Genomic DNA, 19,608 nt, shown 5'->3' with positions numbered 1-19,608 from the left:
ACCTCATTAATTTGGGATACTCTGGACGGGTGTCAGCTTCGGAAGGCGTTGTAGCGGTTGTGCTAGCATTTTATACTCTATTAGTTGTGATCTCACGTTCCTCATTAATGTCTCTATATGCCTCAGGCCTTCGCAACGGCGCTAAGCGTTCCTTAAACGCTCAACAAATAAACACGGCTTGCTTTTATTTTATTTCATATCATAGGCTCCACATGAGCTATGCCATCCACCAGCGTATGGGCATAAAAACCACAGCAGTTAAGCAAGCCCTTAAGGAAGCCTTCGCTGCATATTGGGTGCAAACACGACAAACAGAACTATAAGACACAGAAAAGGTCATCCACGAGGTTACGAACCGCCAGCCGCCGCCAACAACGGTGCGCCTAATTTCCTCTCCCGAAGACGCATCAGGTCTCGGCCTTTTCGTATGGACTCACATGCGCACAGACACCCCTCCCCGTACAAACACGCATGAGAATAAAGCCCGTCTTCATGGCTTCAGCAGCCGGGACCCACAGAGCATCAGCCATGGGGCAGTACACTGATGGCTGCTCAGGATTGAGCATCTAACAGCTGCTGCTAGAACACCGGCGAGGCTGACCGGCGCCGACGGCGGTACGTATCCGCCGGTTGGCGGCGCTGGGGTCGCGGGTCTGTACGGTGCCCCGAACGTCGTGACCAGAGGGTGTGGCGGATGTTGTTCCGAGCTGCAACTGATAGGGGACGACGCCACCGGCTCTGCCTCTGCGAGAGAACGTAACCACCAGGAATCGAGCTCCTTGCTTCCTGGCGATGTTTTTCTTCCTGTTATTATTTGCACTTGTATTTCTTGATCAGAAAGCGAGAAAGGTGTCGCGTGCATGATCTGAAGCATGTTTTCAGTGGTAGCTAACTCAGGCCCTAGGAAAGCGAACATTACCGTGGAAACGTGAAGAGCTTGTTGTACTGAAGATCCACATGGGCTTTACGTGAAACTGCACTCGAGGCTTCAAGATTTCTGGCCACCCGTGGACATTAACCATGAATTCATACCGCCTAGCATAGAAACGTCATTGGAATCTCCGAATAAGAGCGCCATGAAAGGAGCCACAGGTGATTTGTTTACCAGGCACTAATAAGCAAAAGGCAGGCAAAGTTTCAAGTAGTAAGCATTAAAAAAATATTGTATTATATACACTACATAAATGGGAAGGCGTTAAGCGAAATAAAATTTAAATACAACACTACGAATACGTCTTATTTTCAGAGCTCTTGAAAACCGCCGGCAGGAGTTAAGGAGCAATTCAGACATCTCCATTCATTTCCACCTACTTTCCATATCAGGAATAATGAGTGTGCTTAAACAGCTTTAGTTTAGCAGTAGTTAAGAGGCTGTGTGCTTTATAGAACACACTCTTTCCAGAACTGTTGCAAAGCACAATAGTTTACCTCGCATGGTTTAACTGTCGTTGAAGCTAGCTTCGGAAACCTACAACGGAAGAAAAGAAACCACGGCCGCCAAGTGGTTTTCACACTACACAGCAACAAAGCCACAAGGTAAGAATAACTAGAGATATCTCGCCATGTCAGCTGGTTGCACGCGCATACATGGCAGCGTGAAGCCTCGATAAAAATGCTGTAAATTTTCAAAAGCGTTGAGATCAACAAATTCATAAAAGTAAAGCCGACTACATTTCTGGTCGCAGCAACCAATTCGCCTGATCATATCCACTCTTGACCGACATCAGAGAAACTAAGATCGACAAGTAAATGTTTTTCATCACCATCATCACCAATTACTCAGACAGTATTGGGTTTGAACTGTTTCGTAATATAACCGTAATATAATATAGCCGTAATATAACCGAACTACATCGGAACTTTCCAACTTACGTAATTTTACGCCTGCTTTTATACGTCTTTTAAAACAGTAGGCCTACAAATAAAGCAGCAGATGAATGAACTCCGCCACAAAATCGAGTCTCCACTGCTTGTGCGAGAATTTGTACAACGTTTGTACAACGTGTGACCCCAACGCTCAAATTATTCCAGAAAACGCGAGGACATGTCCAAAGCCCCCTGCACTAGATGCCATGTTAACCGACAAAATATGAGCTGTTCAATTAGACCGTAAAATTTCTGGGGAAGCAATCGTTCGTTGCTGTTGCTCTCTTATAATGTATTTATTCTACCGCTCAAAAGAGGCAGCTTGGATACTGTTCAGCCCAATTCCTTACTACGTGAAAGCTTGGGCACGCTGTTTCCCATATTTATAGTCGTAGTAGCTTAAGGATATTTTTTATCCGCGGAACATCCTTACGTAACACTACGCCAGCTGTCAGGAGCCCTTCTCCCAGGGATTGAGCGAAAGATCACCTTGAGCAAGAGTCGACGCTGAACATATGGTCGGCTAAGTAGTTTCTTTCGTCATTTCTGACACCATCTTATTATTATATGTTTACCATCTTATTATTATTAGGTTTACCGAGCTTTAATTAAGACGAACAAAGCCCTCTATGAATCACTGCAGTTTTAGGAAAAAAACACAAACAACTATTTTATACAGCAGTGATGTCACTTTAGACGCAATGGAGCTCTTTCGCGGCTCATTTTCAATAAGACCCTTTAATGAATTTCATCTACGGTATTATGAAACCCTGTCAGAGAGTGATACGTTCCCACAATAGGACTCAAGCATGTTCTTACTTCATATCAACTGAAGGCAGGCTGTATTGTACGCTCCAAGGTCAAATTACAATATTTGCAAATTTATGCTTGAATCAAAAGCAGCCGCGAGGCATCGCTCGTTTCCGTTTGCTTTTCATCGCCCTTTGTCTTGTTTCCCACTCTTCCATTCGCAGCAAACTATTACCATCTTCAACTGATTTACAACCCACTCTACGGCATTCATATTACTTGTTTCGTCAAACACCATCATATAAAAATAAAAAAAAATCTGCAGAACATGGTCCAGGATCGGAAAATCTGTGTACTGCTCACAGTCAGAAAGTGACGACTCTGCCCACTTTTCCTGCCGCCTCTTTCAACATACCTTGATTCCACTCCATCTATCCTTGGTAAAGATGATTGAAGTCATTTGCAGTTGACAATAAGCAAACTATTGCACACAAAGTTTCTATCAATCTCTGTCTCCGCATGTTCCTTTTCAGCAAGAACGCTTATCGAGAATCACAGGCTCATGCAATTACGTCATCACTATGTCCAAGTCCCTGGCGATTTCACTTTTAGCTCTTTGTTGGCCATCCCAGCTGGTCTACTCACCACATCTCTGAGCAGAATGTCGTGCTACTTCAATTTAAAATTATGACAGACCAAATTTGAAGAGTTCCTGCGTTCATGTTAGCAGTATAATAGTTTCAATTGCCACAAACTTGAACTATCATGCAATGTAATATGAAGACCACTCAGTAAAATATCGTACCGGATTTAAGTGGTTGGTGGCAAAATATCGATTAAGCACAGAATATGGGAGCAAAAAGACACAGGGAACGAAACAAATGGGCACTGATTTCATACTAAATAATATTTTCGCAGATTATGACTAGCAGCTTACCGGATGATATTTTCATTTCTGGATCCAGTTCAGTTCTACGGTGTTCTCTTCTTTTCAGCGCTTTACTCTTTGTCTGAAAAAAGTTTATGGGCAACTGAATAATGAGATAGGTGCCGATCCCGTCGCAGTAAGTCGAACAACAGTCTTATCAACTGTAAGAATTTCGACTTTCCTGTCTTGTTTGCACGTTGTGAGTATTACAACTGAGCTTAGCAAAATTCTCCTGCAATATTATACAGTTTCGGCCTAGTATTAAGGGTCCCACTCTAGAAATGCAGTGTCTAAATAGAAGAGTCTCTGCGTACATGCGAGATCACCGAAATGTGCTACTCGTAAAACCGCTGTGAGAATTGTCATGATAAGTAAAGCCAAGCCAGGCAGCGCTGAAGACCAGAAGCCGCAGCGGCATCTTCTCTAGCCACACCCACATTTACAGAGAAGGCGGTCAAAAGCACAACCTACAGCCGCCACAAATATTACCAACGGAGGGCCAAGCACAGTGTGTGTGCTTCTCATGGGCGCGGCAGGAGGCCTACAAGGGCTACAAAATACGAACCACTTCACCTTCGCCCTCCCGCTTAAGATTCGCACACCTAGGCTATTTGGAGCAAGCAACTGTGTGGGATCACCGTCACGACCACACCCATCACCGAGCCGCGCCCTCATTATGCATGCCACACCAAAGTGTAGCACGGTGGCTAGGACTATAAACTGTGCCTTCCCTTGTAGGTGCGCCCCCATCTTTACAAGAAAAGACGTCGAATCTCTACCCTCTTTGTCGCGCAGTCGGTTCTGCCCGCGTTGTTCATGCACTTAGTTTGCAAAAATATGACACACAGTACGACGCGTCAAGTTATCGCTCTGGTATAAACAAAAAAATGTACGGGGATCCGTCCCCGGCTCCTGGTAGAAGACGCAGCGAGGTACCGGGACCGCTCGGAAAACAAATATCTCAGATTTTTTTTTATATGCGTTAAGATTAAAAAGAACATTTTTTTTTTTCACAAATATAGTGCGATGCGCGATAGGTGAGAGGCACATTCGTGAAATTTTGTTCTAAAGGTAAACATTGTACGTAAATATTGAGTAAATATTAAAAGCGTTTCAAGAACCGTCTCCGATAGTTTCTCGTTTTAGTGCTGTATTTATTCGGATGCCCAGAGAACGGCAATTTTGATGCCCATGGCTGCACATGGTCCTTTTTTGACATTTTTACCTACTTGCTTATTCTCAAAAGCACTGCACTATGCTGATTGCCGTGTCATTTTCCAAACCCAACGACACTTTCAGACACCTAGTTTGGAGACATTTCATTTTATTAAGCGCAGTTTGTAGCGGAAGCATACCGAGAGCTGCTAAGCGGATAAAAGGTTTTTTTTTCCGCATATGTAATCTTGCAGGCCGCATCAAGTATGAGTAGGTATTGGAGGAAAAAAGGTTTGATTTTCAGAAGGTCATATCTGTAACTGAGTACTGAAGCTGAGTTAAAACCAATTCGTCCCCAAACGAAAACAGAATGCTGGGACAGTCCATTGTTCTGCACAAATCGATTTTTTTTTTTCATTCATTTGTAACGAACAACCTAGAGGTTTTGTAGTTCATCCATGACTGATAAATTTTAGTGCTCTTGAAGCAGGCGTCTGTTTGCGCTTGCTTTGTTGTTTGCTGTAGAAATGTTTTCTCAATTTTCTTTTCTACATCAAGCATCTTGTACACGTTTATTAACGACTGTGCGTGTTTCTACAAATACAAAAAATGTAGAACGAGGACATCGATACCTCTTGCAAACATGAAACAGAAAAAAATAAAGCCATACTGTTGCTATCTCATATGATCGATGGAAGATCTTCGATTAATTTTACAACGCTGATCTGAAACCTTTTTTGTCGATTGCTTAACCACGCAGCACAGTGCTTTCTGTAGGGCTGCATCCCCTCTGCACAAGAAAAGGCAGCCTTTGCACCTGTATCTTTTGCAACGGACCTAGAAAAAAAAAATATCGTGATACTTTCCATCGGCACGAACGCGATACACAGACCGAAGTTTGTGCATACGCCGGCTACAACGCGGTCACCTGTTTGATTACATGGCTTCTACAAACGAGCGCACGGTGGAATCGGCACTTGAGATCCGGTAGCCCGTCTGCGGCCAATGCAGCGGGAGGCGATAATGATATTGCAACGCGGAGAGAGCGTTATTTATCATAATACGGGAAGGCGAGTAACAGGCCAGCATAGCGTTTTGCGCAAGACTTTCGTGAGGAGACTATCTTGCCCAACCTACCCATGCCCCCTTCATATAACGAAGTTAAGGGAGAAAGCGAAGTAAAAGAAGAACGAATAACCGTTCTTCCACATCCGGGTTCCAGACATGTTTAAAGCTCTAAACGTGATTCATATCTTTTTTCTCGCTTTCATAGCATCCGCTTACTGAGATAATAGCAATGTCTACCAACTTTCATTTTCGTTCTATTCGGGATGTATGTACTTTGCACTCATCTTCCTGAAATTTAACACTTTATTCCTGCTTTTTTTATTTTGCGTTTATTTCTATTTTGTGAATATAACCAGGTACGATTATGTGTGAAAGGTATGCCTTCTTATTTTTAAGAACACAGGGGTTTAACTCTCCTAAACAAACGAAGAGCTCCGTTACACTCCCTACTGAAAAAATTGTATGAGGCAATAACCCCACATTTCCTCACACAGTCTCACTCAATTCACGTAAGAAATCGCATACAAGTCGCATATAATTGAGTAAGATCTCATAGTTTCTTGTACATTACCATAAATTATGGAAGATATTTCATGATAATGACGTGCACAGTATGAGAGTCTATAGGATTTCATGAGATTGTGTGAGGTTATTGCCCCGTAGAACTTTTCGTTTTTCAGTAGGGCTGGGCTGCATTATTATAAACGCAACCAATCGTACCGAAGTGTAACGCCAGTTTCATCTTGTTTTACTTGGTTTAAAAGAGTTAAATTACGGTGTTTTTTTTTCCTAGCCAGGTAGTACAGCGAGCCCCATCTGCCTGGTGGTCTGAACCAGCCAGCCACATATCCGACAAAGCAACCGCTGACTAGGTCGCCGAAGACGGCCAGGCGAGGCTCTCCACCATGGCAAGATGCACACCCAACGACAGACTTCCTCTACTTTTTCAGCGAGTGGCGAGCCACGTGGTTCGTCACATGGCCACAGCTGCCAAGGCAGGGTTCGGCGCACGGCGCACAGGTGCCAGCGCCGCAGTGGTAACTGCTGCGACGTGTCACGTGGTAGGATGTCAAGAGACACCCCCCGTGGCGCATCTTCGACTGAGGTCAAATTACTATTCCTGATGATATTGGTGAGTCAGGGCGTTGTTCAGTTTCTACTCCATAAGATGTAGGTAGTGGCAAGAACAACGGGGGAAAATAATGTCATTTTAAGAAGTCCCCTCCTGTATTCGAGTTCTCGCTGTTTTCGGAAATGTGGCGCTTTCGCCATTTCCGCCATGATCTGATTGGTAGAAACGCCGAAATTGGTCCGGAAGTGATGGCAATGTAACGGACATCCGGTTCTGTTTTTTCCATCAATCGGACAGCCACGCAATCTCAGCACGCGGGCCCAGCTGCGACCAACTTCTGCCGAGTGCCAAGATTTCTCAAGTTTTGAGTAAATTCTCGTAAAATCTATTCCCTCTTCGTACTCTTTCAGCGAAATCAATTCGTCCAGAAACCGTTGAGATCTTCCCCGCAGTATTCACACTGAATTCCGTACCCTCATCGAACTCTCAATATTTGAAAACATGAACAAAAGAAGAGGCGACACTGAAGCAGAAAGGAAAATAAAGTAAGCGTGGATCACTCCTATGCTTATCTCAAACTAAAGTAAAAAAATGATTCGAGTTTAACAGTAAAAAGAAAAAAACACATTACTTCAGAAACCACCCGAGCACCCGTTTCACCTCTGCAACTGATAATTTGCGGCTCATGTTGAGACACGGAGACTCCGCCTCCCTCCACCGCAGCCGGACGCGGGCCTCCGGCAAAACGGCACAAAACGCCCCAAAAACGGGGACGCCAGCCATCATTACCCCAGCTCTTGCGCATTTCCCTCCATATGACGGCGAAGGAATAACGAAAAAAAAAAAGTAGACTAGCAAGAAAATGTTTAAGAACCAGTATATACCGGATGACCCTTTTGAAGACGCTAAGCGCTCCATGTCTACCACAGGCATACAACCTGCCTCTGGCGTATAATCGTTTACAACCTTATATTTTGCGTTGGATCTCTTAGAAAGGGCACAAAAATTCGAGAAGGAAGGAAGCCCAGAAACCATTACAAGTTCCGGATTTGAGGCGCACAACCGAGTGATGCATCCTCCCGAGCCTGTACTTTAATAGTAGCTGCCGGTCTTGTTTTTCGCCGCTGGCTGCTGGGACATTTGTCCGCGTGCCGGTCACAAGATGACGCTTGTAATACGCGGTGTTCCATTCTTAAGAGGCGGTGCTTAGCGTCGTTTTCGGTAATGTCCTCTTAGCGGATACGGGAAGTCTTGCCGGCGCCACACTTTCCCCAGCTGAGTGCAATAAGCGCCGATGGGCTCAAGTGCTTATCTATGGTGGTAAAGAGACTCATGTCTTGGGAACGTACCACAAGAGTTTCAGGTTCATTTGCAAGGGCCTCCTTTCCGTTTTTGGCCACACAGGCTGAAAGTTTAGTAAAAATACATGCTTGCTCTGGCCGGGATTTATTAGCGTTTGCCTTTAATAGTTCACTTTTCGCTCATATTTGTAAAAGACGAGTGAGGAGAAAATGTCTGCACTCACCATTGTTTCAACACGATGAATTAAATGAAAGCAATTACCTCTTGCCAAATCCTTTGTCAGCGGGAAGAAACTTATATTTTTCTTGACTGAGGAGTTTTCGCATTCATAAATTTTATTATTGCCAGGATATTATCTTCCGTCGACACTTCTACCAAATCTTCACCATCATTCTGAATTCACTTATGCGTTCTTCAGTGGGCCATTAACGAGACTCGTGACAGACACTGTCGAGCATGTCAAGTTAAGAGCATGTCTTTTGGGCCGCTCCCAATGTGGTCCGGCAAGAGTTACATTTTGGAGAGGCGCTAAAGCGACACAAATCTTGTAATAGTATCAAAATTAAATAGCGACAGCAGCCACACACTCAGACAAATAGCGGAAACCAAAGAAAACTCACATATTAGATGCACTCAAGTGGATGATTTAACAACACTGAAGATCCGTATTGGGTCATTCCAGCTTTTCCTAGAGTCTAAAGTGAAAAAACAGGAAGGCGAAATCAAAGAGGACTCTAAATATAGCAAGGATGTGCAGTGTTAAAACACAAAGACTAGAATACGCCCCTCCAAACTGACCGACATCTTCTGTTAGCCCACTTTGGAGAGATTTTAGTTAGACACCGGAAACTAAACAATACAAAAGCGACTTGGTGAAGGACCAGAGAAAGCAAGTGAATGGGACAAGGGAGAATGCGGGAGGCGGGCTTGAATGAACCACAAAACGTCACGAATACGCGCCGGCAAAATTTCCAGGATTGCGCGCTCGTGCGGACGCAGTTATAGGGTGAAAGGAAGGGGAGAACGTCGACACCATAGGCCGATCATGATCGCCGCTCGCAGCCCACGTCCGGTGGGGAAGTGCCTCCGAACAGAAGCCTAAGGCGGCTTCTAGAGCATGTCATTGATCATTGTGCCTTCGCTGATGCCGAAATGTATCACAAAAACAAAACAAAATTAATTCATTTTAAGTTTAAATATTCAATCAAAGACTGTCTGGTTTGTAAATTGCGGTTTTCATTCTTTGCATGTTATAATGTATACTTGTTCTTTGTTTCTTGTACCGACCACTTCCGCTTGGTTACGGATAGACGTGACAATTTGCCGTTACACAAAATGCGAAAAGTTTTGGTTCCCATCAAACGCAACAATATGGATGGAACTAAATATCATTCAGTTGTATTTGTTTGTATTACTCCTTGAGGTTTTCTATGCCAGAAGGTTATGCCTATCGATTCTTTTTCGCAGCTCCCTGCGATATGACGACTTGCGGAGAAATGTTAAAATAACGTGCGTTCCGCAAAGTCTTATATTGATGAAATAGATCCAAAAGCTCTGATCTATGCATGTGTGCCCTTGAATAAAACTGAATAGATTTAAATCTGCCCACAATGGTCAAACAAATTAAGACCAAGCTGCTTGAGTGTATGCAACACAAAGCATCGCAAAAAGAATAGACGAAGCACGCAATTTTTATATACTCTTTTATCAAACCAGGAATTTGTCAGGTATGAAATTGAGATAGGCGTATTTAATCTTCGGCTCATTGCACCCACCCCGAGTTCCACTTAAAACAATTCTTTAGGCAGACTAAACGAACACTTCCCGCCTAGAGCCGCACTTCGCAACAGCGCTTAGAATATTGAGTACAAAATCTCTGGAAGTAAAATTGTATTTAAAACTGGTGAGAACCAGATAAATAGAGGACCACGGCTTTATGAGTCCTTTAAATTCATCTCTTTACCTTTTCCAAAAAATAGGCCTCCACACGGAGTTTGGCGGTACTGAAATAGCCGCCTCTACCCGGTTATCGAACACAAATTTACATACTGCCAATATAAACTGCCGGTGTGCACAGCGTAGTGCACAGCGCAGAAGCAGCATTTGCATTCCGTAGATCTTTATGAAGTCTTTTTCTTATAGGCATACGCACTCGCACATTCCCAAGACGCCAGGTAGAAGGGCAGACATTCCCCTAAATTCAAACCTGCGCTCTTCATACGCCTCACATCCTTCTTGCGTGCCCGCCTTTTCGTACCTCTCAGTGGCTTACAGACACCGCGGCGCGCATCTGCGCATTACAGCGAAGCAAACGGATAAATCGCTGCCAGCAGCCTCGGCAAGAACAGCCATAGCATCTGACGCGGGTAATAGCGCTCGAGCGAGAGCATAACGACCAAGAAAAGAGCGCAGATGCGTCGAGCCGCATCGCGGCGATTGCAGTATGAGCAAGTACATGTGAGCCCACGCTGTACACGTAATATGTGCACATCGGCAGTGCTGCGGGCGGATGGCGTCCAAGACCGCGGTCACGACGCTGGTCGGTCACCCACATCTTCCGAACTCCCGCCCGCTCCAGCGCGGCGTGTTTCGGCAGCAGCTCCCACGCGATCACGACGTGACCTTCGGTGCTCGGGTCGCTCAGCATCGTCCGGCGAGAGTGAAAGGTCAAGGTTCTCTATTAGAGAGAGCTGCGGCGCGCTGCGGAACAACGGCCGTCTGAGGCCGGCTGAGATGTGCGTCTTGCACCACCCCTCGAGATACCGCCTATGTTGTCGCTTGTTGCTCTTTTATTGTTGCTGGAGCGCTCTCGGTGTTCCCCCAAACTTTCCCTTCTGGTGATGGTTATGCAATTGCCCTGGTCTAACCGAGAGGGTCGGTAACACCTGCCAGGTTCACATATAAGATACCTAGAGGTGTGTGCCTAGGCAGCGTGGTTTGATGCACATGGCGCTCTGTATAACGTGGCGTAAAGCAGGCTGGAAGTCTGAAACTTGTTTTCGCCAATTCAAAAGTTGAAACAGACACTGAAATGGTCACATATATTGTTCCTTCTGTGGTTTATTAGTCCTCTTTTCTTCTGTTTAGCGCTTATCTTGTATAGTAACAGTGTGGCTGTTAGGGGTAACGTGATTCGCTGGTTGTCCTAAAATAAACTTTGACTGAGTTGTAGAAAATAAAGAAAAAAATACTGCGAATGAATTATTCCAGGCTACTAAATCCCTAATTTTTATGACTTTGTCTGTGTGAAGAGCTAGAAACAGTATATTCACGGTAAACCTACCGTCCCTGCCTTCAGGAGTAATCACTCATAAGCTGGCCTCAATCACGAGGCAAAAGGTGCAGTATCGATAACGTCGTCCACCATCACGCCGAAATGCCCCGAGTAGCAAGATGCTGCCGTTACAATTGAATTTCGAACACAAAGCCGCTATATAACAATGAATTGAGGGCAGTGCCTCTGTTTCTAGGAACAATTTCTCACGATACAAGGACATGGGAAGGTAGATAGGCACAAATCAAGAAGAGTTCGCAGAAACAAGGACAATGAGTTCAACGTATGTTTGCCTGAGCTTGGAGTGGGGAACACATATTTCTTTTTGTATTTATCTCTTTTTTATTCACGCTCTATTTTCGACCTACACTTCAGGTGCACGTACCCACCAAAGTAGAATATCTCAGACATAAGCCCCAACATTGTTGCAGGCGGTGCTTTCGTAGAAGAAGCTGTATTACCGCAAAGAAAAACATTACGCTTTGTAGCTCCTTTTTAGTATTGACCTTTTCTAGACGAATAGAATTAGAGCAGAAACGTTTCCCTCGTCTGCTAGCGAAGCCTGAAAATGGTGTTAACTAGCCCGCAACATTTTCAACCATGCTGATAAAAGTAATAAAAGTGTTCATGTTTGTTTCAGGAGGAAGGAAATTGTTACTAACATCAACTTTTTTTAGTCAGAAAAACACGTAACCTCTTATTTAAATGATGATTGCTCTATGCATAAGAATATCGTTTCCACATTTTCTAGAGCACAAAGAAAATCCTGAACCCCTAGAAGTATTTCAGGACTCTTGAGGGCCCGAAAAAAATATTAATTTCTTTATTGCAGCAAAGCTTTTGTAGCAGAGTCGTTGTAGTCGATGATCAAAACCGTGACCTTTCATCTCAACGTTCTCATATCATCCTGACTAATCAAGCACCACCATGATAATCAGGGCGTTCAAACAGTTGTCATCTTCCTCTCTCATAAGAAAGAGGCGCTGAGGAGGTAGGAGCGGACTGTGTTCTTGCAATGTTTCATTATACTTTATCCAATGATGAAGGCTGCCCTTCAGCACATAATAAAGAAAGGGATACAAGAATAAAAGATAAAACACAATGCTGCTCAATGCGGGTTTTGAATGACAGCACGGTCTGTGCATGATGCTGACACAGGTTCGTATACTCATGATCTCGGTGCTTGCGCCGTGTCCATATCATGTCAGCGTACGTGCTTCAAACCCCAAGGGGCGTGGTTTGAGCTCAAACTTGCGGAAAACGCGTTAATTTGTCACATCATAAGAAGAAAGCATAGGAAATGTATTCAGTATACTTCTTTTACGAAAAACATTAGATCAGCGGAAATATCTTTGTTTCTATTTCGGGAAACCTGGGGCTGTATTATTTGAAATGCTATCGGTGAGAATCGCGAAGTATCCATAATTATTTTCCGGGCTGCTTACTGTGTTTTGAAAGACAGTTTTGCGATATGTCCATAAACATAGCATCAGTTCAGTTCAGTCGTTCAGTCGTGTCCGACTCTTCGTGACCCTATGGACCATTTCACGCCACGCTTTCCGGTCTCTCACTATCTTCACAACATCGCATAACTTCATCTGCAGTGCCTCGAGGATGCCATCTAACCATCGCGTTCGCTGCATACCCCTTCTCCGGCGACCCTCAACCTTTCCCAACATCAAATCTTTCTCCAGCGACTCCTCTCTTCTCATCAGATGACCAAAGTAGCTGAGCTTTAACTTTAGAATTTGACCCTCCAATGAGCAGTCAGGGTTTATGGTCGACAGTATTGACTGATAACAAACAACAATAAAACCGAGAACAAAGGAAAAAGTACGTAAAATATCGAGCATTCATGCAGCAGGAGGCAGGAAGTTGGAATTAATTGCGTGCTTCTCCATTTACGCCCTAAAGCCGCCGACTGTGGACATAATACGTATGTTTCTGAAATAAACTCCGAAGTTCATGCTGCACATATGATCGTTTTCGGATACTTCTTAGCAAAAAAAATTTAGGCCGATAACACAAAACTAAAAGCCGAATACGAAAGAAAAAGAGAACATCCACGCCCTTTAGAAACGCTAACAAAAGCGTCGGCCACACCCTGGAGTCTTGAAGGCAGCGTGAAAATATAAAGAACAAAAGGTGACTGACCTTTGCCAGTCTCTGGGGGCGGCCGACCTTTCGAACCGCAACAGCGACGCGAGAAGTTCCCAACGTGACCCCCGGGACCCTGATTACGTGACCTGCGAGAGCCCGATACACATTTCCTACGCGTCGGGCACACGGGGTGATGCGGCAAAGCGGCGGCATGCAGGGGCTTTCCTTGGTCACACGACTGTATACCGCTTCAAGACGCATTCCTTCCAACGCCTCCGCACTGGATTCCGATCTCGAAAGAGATACAAAGCCGACAGAAAGAGAGGGGAGACAAGAAGGCCACAAGCAAGCGATTCGGGTATTCAACTCCGGCTCATCTCTTATGCAGAGCGCCTATGTCTACCTAGTGATAAGTACAAGACGCAAATTACCATGACTTGTTTCTCTGATACCTGGTAGCCAAAGATATTCCTGCGTTTGGAGGTGTTTAAAGTACGGGAGACTTTAAACTTTACAATAAGAATGACTGAGACTGCAGTCTCATTATCCACAAAAGAATAAATACCGTTATTCTTAAACAAGCAATTGTTAAGTGGGCCAAAATATGCACTAAAAAGTACTCAAAAATATTTTGCGAAAAAGTCAAGCTAATGGAATAATTATTGTGAATAAAAAGAGAGTTTGAACATCACATATCTTCGGTTTTTCAGTTTTTCTCATGTATGTATGATATTTACTTCAAATTTCTGTGAGAAGTTATATTACGATATCAACGTAGGGTAGTAACGAGCTGCACCTTACCTAAAGAGAAATACCACGATGAAAGAACATAACAGTTCACTCCTAAACATTAACGCTCCGCTCGTTCAAAACATCGGTAAGAAGGTTTAGTAGAACCATAACTAATAAACCGTATAGACTTTTGTCGCATCGTTTTTACCAAAATAGAGATAAGCTCAGCACAGAACCCAATGCGATTACATACCCAGGAATTATAGACAAGGGCGTTTATCAAAGAAAAACTTTTAAGACCGAAGTTATTCGTCATATCTTAAAATTCTGCGAATATTGTCATTTAGCATTGCCAGGTGGCGCCTCTCTGGACGAGAGAGTGACTCTACGAGAGAGGACGAAGAAAAGTGTGTCGCATTTTCGCGTGTGTGCTGCTTCCAACGTTACCGCTGGGCTACAACCAATACTTCTTACCGTTATTGTACAAGAAGACATGCACACACCTAAGCAGTCAGTCTGAGTATTCGTTACCATTTAAAGCATCGCTTATGTTAGCTTGAAGTCTCAGCAAACCAATTTACATCTTAAGATGACGGAATTGAGGGTCATTCTGAGAGTGATAAGTTAAAGCTCAGCTACTTTGGTCATCTGATGAGAAGAGAGGAGTCACTGGAGAAAGATTTGATGTTGGGAAAGGTTGAGGGTCGCCGGAGAAGGGGGAGGCAGTGAACGCGATGGTTAGATGGCATCCTCGAGGCACTGCAGATGAAGTTATGTGATGTTAGGAAGATAGTGAGAGACCGGAAAGCGTGGCGTGACGTTGTCCATAGGGTCACGAAGAGTCGGACACGACTGAATGACTGAACTGAATTTACTGAGAGTGATAAGTAATTTCAAGCATTATCCCTTTGCCGTCTCTGCCAACCTCAGAGTAATACCATTTATCTTTCATGACTATATTTCGTAGATTTAAATAGGCATCAAAAATTGCGCCAACAAAATTGATAATAAGTTGGACGTAGGCATAGCACATCGACACTTTCAAAAATGTCGCCCAAGTATGCTGTACGATGCCCTCTGAACTTTTCAATGTGCAGTCACCATCATCCTCAGCCTGACTATACCGACTGCAGGGTGAAGACATCTCCTATATTTCTCGAATTAACCCGGTCCTGTGCTAGCTGCTTCCACTTGACCCCTGCGAACTTCTTAACCTCATCCGCCAACCTAACTTTCTGCAGCCCCCTGCTACGCTTTCCTTCCCTTGTAATCCAGTTTGTTACCCTAAACGAGCACCGGTTATACTCTCTTCGCACTACATGTCCTGCCCATGCCCATTTCTTCTTAACGTACAGTATCAGGTGTTAGACAAGGATTTGTCCAACTAAAACTTAATGTTATTCTCATAAAAATACAGCACATATTTTCGAATCGCTGCTTGAAGAAACGACCGCAGATATAACCTATAGTGCATTATAGACAGCTCAGTGCTCGAAGGCAGAAATGAATACACAGCTTTGGTGCCGCCCACAACGAAAACTAACCAATCGACAGAGACGGAATCACCTAAATGCAAATAAAATTCCCTTGCGTACATGAGACATTCTCTGATGTCGAAGAGAGCAATGCCAAATGTACACTTCACGCTGTTTTTCAGCATCTGAAGATGCCCGCACAGGATTGAGACTTGCATGCTCATCACAATTGCTTCCACAAATCTAAAGTTTAGACATTTGTCACAGTTGTTGCGGCCTCTACAAATGCGCCGCTTTCGCAGCTTAAGTCACACCGTCAACGAGTTGAGTGACCTGCCATGCCTTAGTTGGTAGTTTCTGCAAGCCGTACTGCATCGTCAGTACCTTTATGCCCCGCCAGAACGAAGGCTCACGTGCCCACGGAAGCAGGCCGCCCGAAATTAACTGCGTTTACCGTACATGTGGCGCCATCTATTGGACTTGCGCTTCCCTAGGAAAACGCGCGCACGCGCCACACAAATCGCCTTCAGCATTTGGAAGTTCCCACGCCTCAAATAATGTTAAAGTCAGAAGAAAAAAAATTTTTTAGGTGCATTGAGGGAGATCTTTCCGTGGAATGCGATTAGGGGCGGATAGTAAATACAACAATAATTACAGCGCACTTTAAAGCTGGCGCTTTCCGCTAAAAACAAGCCTCAATGCACAGGCAGCTCGTGATTTGAAATTTGCAAATAATATTCTCGCCGCTAAGGTTCAAAAATAATTCCTAAATCTCTGTGCCGGTAGACACGTACGTCTTCAAAAATTTTCCCAGGTCAGGTTGTCTAACTATAGCCAATGTATTCTCCAATAAAAAACAAAAAGTACTCTGAATGATAGCGAGCGAAAAATCCTAGTTCCGAACATTTGGTTTCTTTTTTTGCTTTAAAGTAAAGAATATTTTTGCTTTTTCACCAATATTATGACTTGCACTTAAATATCACAGAGGTCGACAACATATAGTCTTCATTTCTACGCACAAAATTGTAACAAAAAGGTTTGCAGGTATATATAAACCACCATATGAATTTAAATATCCAAAACAGTCTTGAAGCTTCATAAATAATGAATATAGGCCTTAACGCTTCTCAGTGCAAGACTCACCTGCATGACTAAGCTGCTTAAAATTGAAGTAAGCGTGCTCCTACATTAACACTAAGTGGGAATTTTATTTATTCTGCTAATTGGAACTATAAGGCTAAGTATAAGTGGCCAGATTTGCTCACAACTTCAATTTGTTTGTGTGTTGTAAAAAAAAACGAGCAACTTCACAATAGCATTACAAGGTGGTAATTTATCTTGTGTACTGCTCAGTAAGGAGGAAGAACTCTGTATTAAGAGCAGTCGTGCTATTTTCTGCATCCGTGGACGTATAAATGCCGATAGCAGCGCTGTTACGCTGGATGCTTCAAATAATTTTGTATATCTTTTTTTTTGCAAGGTAAAAACAAATCGCTTCTCGCGCGCTCGGTTGCAAAATGGCGCTGTCTCTATAGACCCTATGCGCGTATGTTCATATTTTAATCATAACGTGGAGAGGAGAGATCACTAAAGAATTATGATATCTAATCATTTCCTAATTACCAGCACAAAACTGGTGCAAAACTAAATGCAATCAACATGTAACGCCAGTACGGTATGCAGAACATTGGATTTGGCTATTTATGTCGAGCCTCGCCATGGCGGTATAGTAGTTAAGGAGCTCGGCAGCTCTCCCCAAGAATGCGGGATCGCATCCCAGTCGCGGCGACCGCTTTTCGGTAAAGGCGAAAAGCAAGGCTCCCGTGGGCTATGCGTTGTCAGTGCACGTTAAAGAACTCCAATCGGTCGACATTTCCAGAGCCCTCCATTACGGTGTGTCTCACAGTCTGAGTCGCTTTGGGACGGTAAACCCCATAAACCAACCAACCAATTAATTTTTAAAAACCAGGCCTTGCGAAATAAGCGTTTCAGGAATTTTTAAGATAGGTTTCTAAAGTCGCGCATAGGAAAAAATGGTCACATATTTTCTTTATTTTACTAAATACAGAAGAAAGAAGGAGCAAAGAGAACAGCAGTTCAAACACGGTCTGTGTTCTACTTCGCCCTTGGTAGCTTTTCGCATGCACTGACAACAGCAAAGAAAAGCGCAATAAAACAACCCACGAGGCTCAAATCAGTCACTTGACATATCAGATAAAATTCCCGAATTCCAAAGCGATATACATATTCCACTTGATATAAACTGCATCACACTGCACAGGTTCAACGTGTAACACAGAGCGCGTAATGAAGTTAGTCAACAGATTGAAATCGACATGAAATCCTAAAGGTTAAGTACAGGAACGTCGAAGCTGCGATTTCTATAGTCATTTAGCAGGTATGCTCATTTTTCATAATGGTGCATTGTTATGGCGCAATCTTCCCCGTTGCTTAGGACATTTACGGATTTTGTTGCACTGGTGGCGTTAAACAAAACCTCCCGGTGATTTCTACGATGCCGCTCAAGCGCTACAAAAAATCTGCAACCTAATGTTGCTTCCATAAAAAAAAAAAAAAATCACCGTTGATATTTTCAGCATGCGCGAGTGCGAATCAATGGTGCAAATTTGCGAGTGTACACGTATACGCCCATACAATAAAACCAAATGGCGAAATGGATATGCATGCATGAAAGCCGAGGTTCTGCCCAAAGCGAAGTTATCAATGGCGCACATTTTTTCCTAAGCAGATGTCTCTTAGTCCACAAGCTTACAAAGCGTTCACAATACAGCCATGGATGGTAGGCAACGCCTTCAGCTTTTCCGTAAGCAAACTGGAACGTCACGCTTAAGGAACAGACAATGCTTTTAACAGGTGCAAGCGTAGGCATCAGCACAACAATGACGGGTCACCTGCTCCCTGCTGGACCGGCAAAGACGTGCTGATATAGACCAGATCTATAAACGTGGAGTTTAACACTCTTTCTGTCTCCATTTTTATCGGGCTCCCTTGAGCTACTTTTTTGTTGTTGTCGTGTTGTTGTTGCTTGAGTGTTTGTTTGTTTTTTTTTGAAATTTTGCTGCGGTTGTTCTTTTTTATTCTGTGTCGTGTATGTTTTCGTTTTCACAATAGCGTATATATATTAGTCCCTAGATCTCCAAGGATGGAGGTGAAATGCTAACGGGCATTCATTCTTCAATAATCTCTCCTCATCACATTTTAAAGACAAAAAATGTGCAACATTGAGCCATTTCAGGCCTTAGTTATAAAAATGCCGCTACCTCCTTTCGAGGTGGTTCCGAGTAATCCACAACACCTCAAACGACAGAGCTCCATGGCTCTTCCCAATAGCGTGTATGTGTTAATCCCTAGATCTCCAAGGATGGATGTGAAATGCTAACGAGCATTCTCTTTTCAATAATCTCTCCTCAACACATTTGAAGACAAAAAAATGTGCAACATTGTGCCATTTCAGGCCTGAGTTGTGAAAATGCCGCTACCTCCTTTCGAGGTGGTTCCTAGTAATCCACAACACCTCAAAAGACAGAGCTCCATAGCTCCTGTTATAGCCTCCAGTTATGCAAAGCCTTACAGAGCCGCACTTCTTCTCATAGACACATGTACGTACAATAGACACTGCCTCTGTGCTCCCCGACCCGGAACTAGACCAAACTGTACCGCGAGAACGCGTCGAGCTGCCAGAACGCGCTCCCTTAATCGCCCCAAGTCAAACCGGTTGACCCCTGAACGCGGCCGCCCGCGGGTCACGCGAAGGGTCAATGCAATTCATCGTCGGGCCTCTCCGCGTCGCAACCACCCCGTGCATTGCAACCCTGGCAACGGCGGAGGCCAGCGATACACTTAAGGCGCGCTTGTAACCCCGCCA

The sequence above is a fragment of the Amblyomma maculatum genome, chromosome 10 (genome assembly GCF_055883805.1).
Source record: "Amblyomma maculatum isolate TAMU_Amacu chromosome 10, ASM5588380v1, whole genome shotgun sequence".
Classification (NCBI taxonomy): domain Eukaryota; kingdom Metazoa; phylum Arthropoda; class Arachnida; order Ixodida; family Ixodidae; genus Amblyomma; species Amblyomma maculatum.
This window is presented reverse-complemented; position numbering follows the sequence as displayed.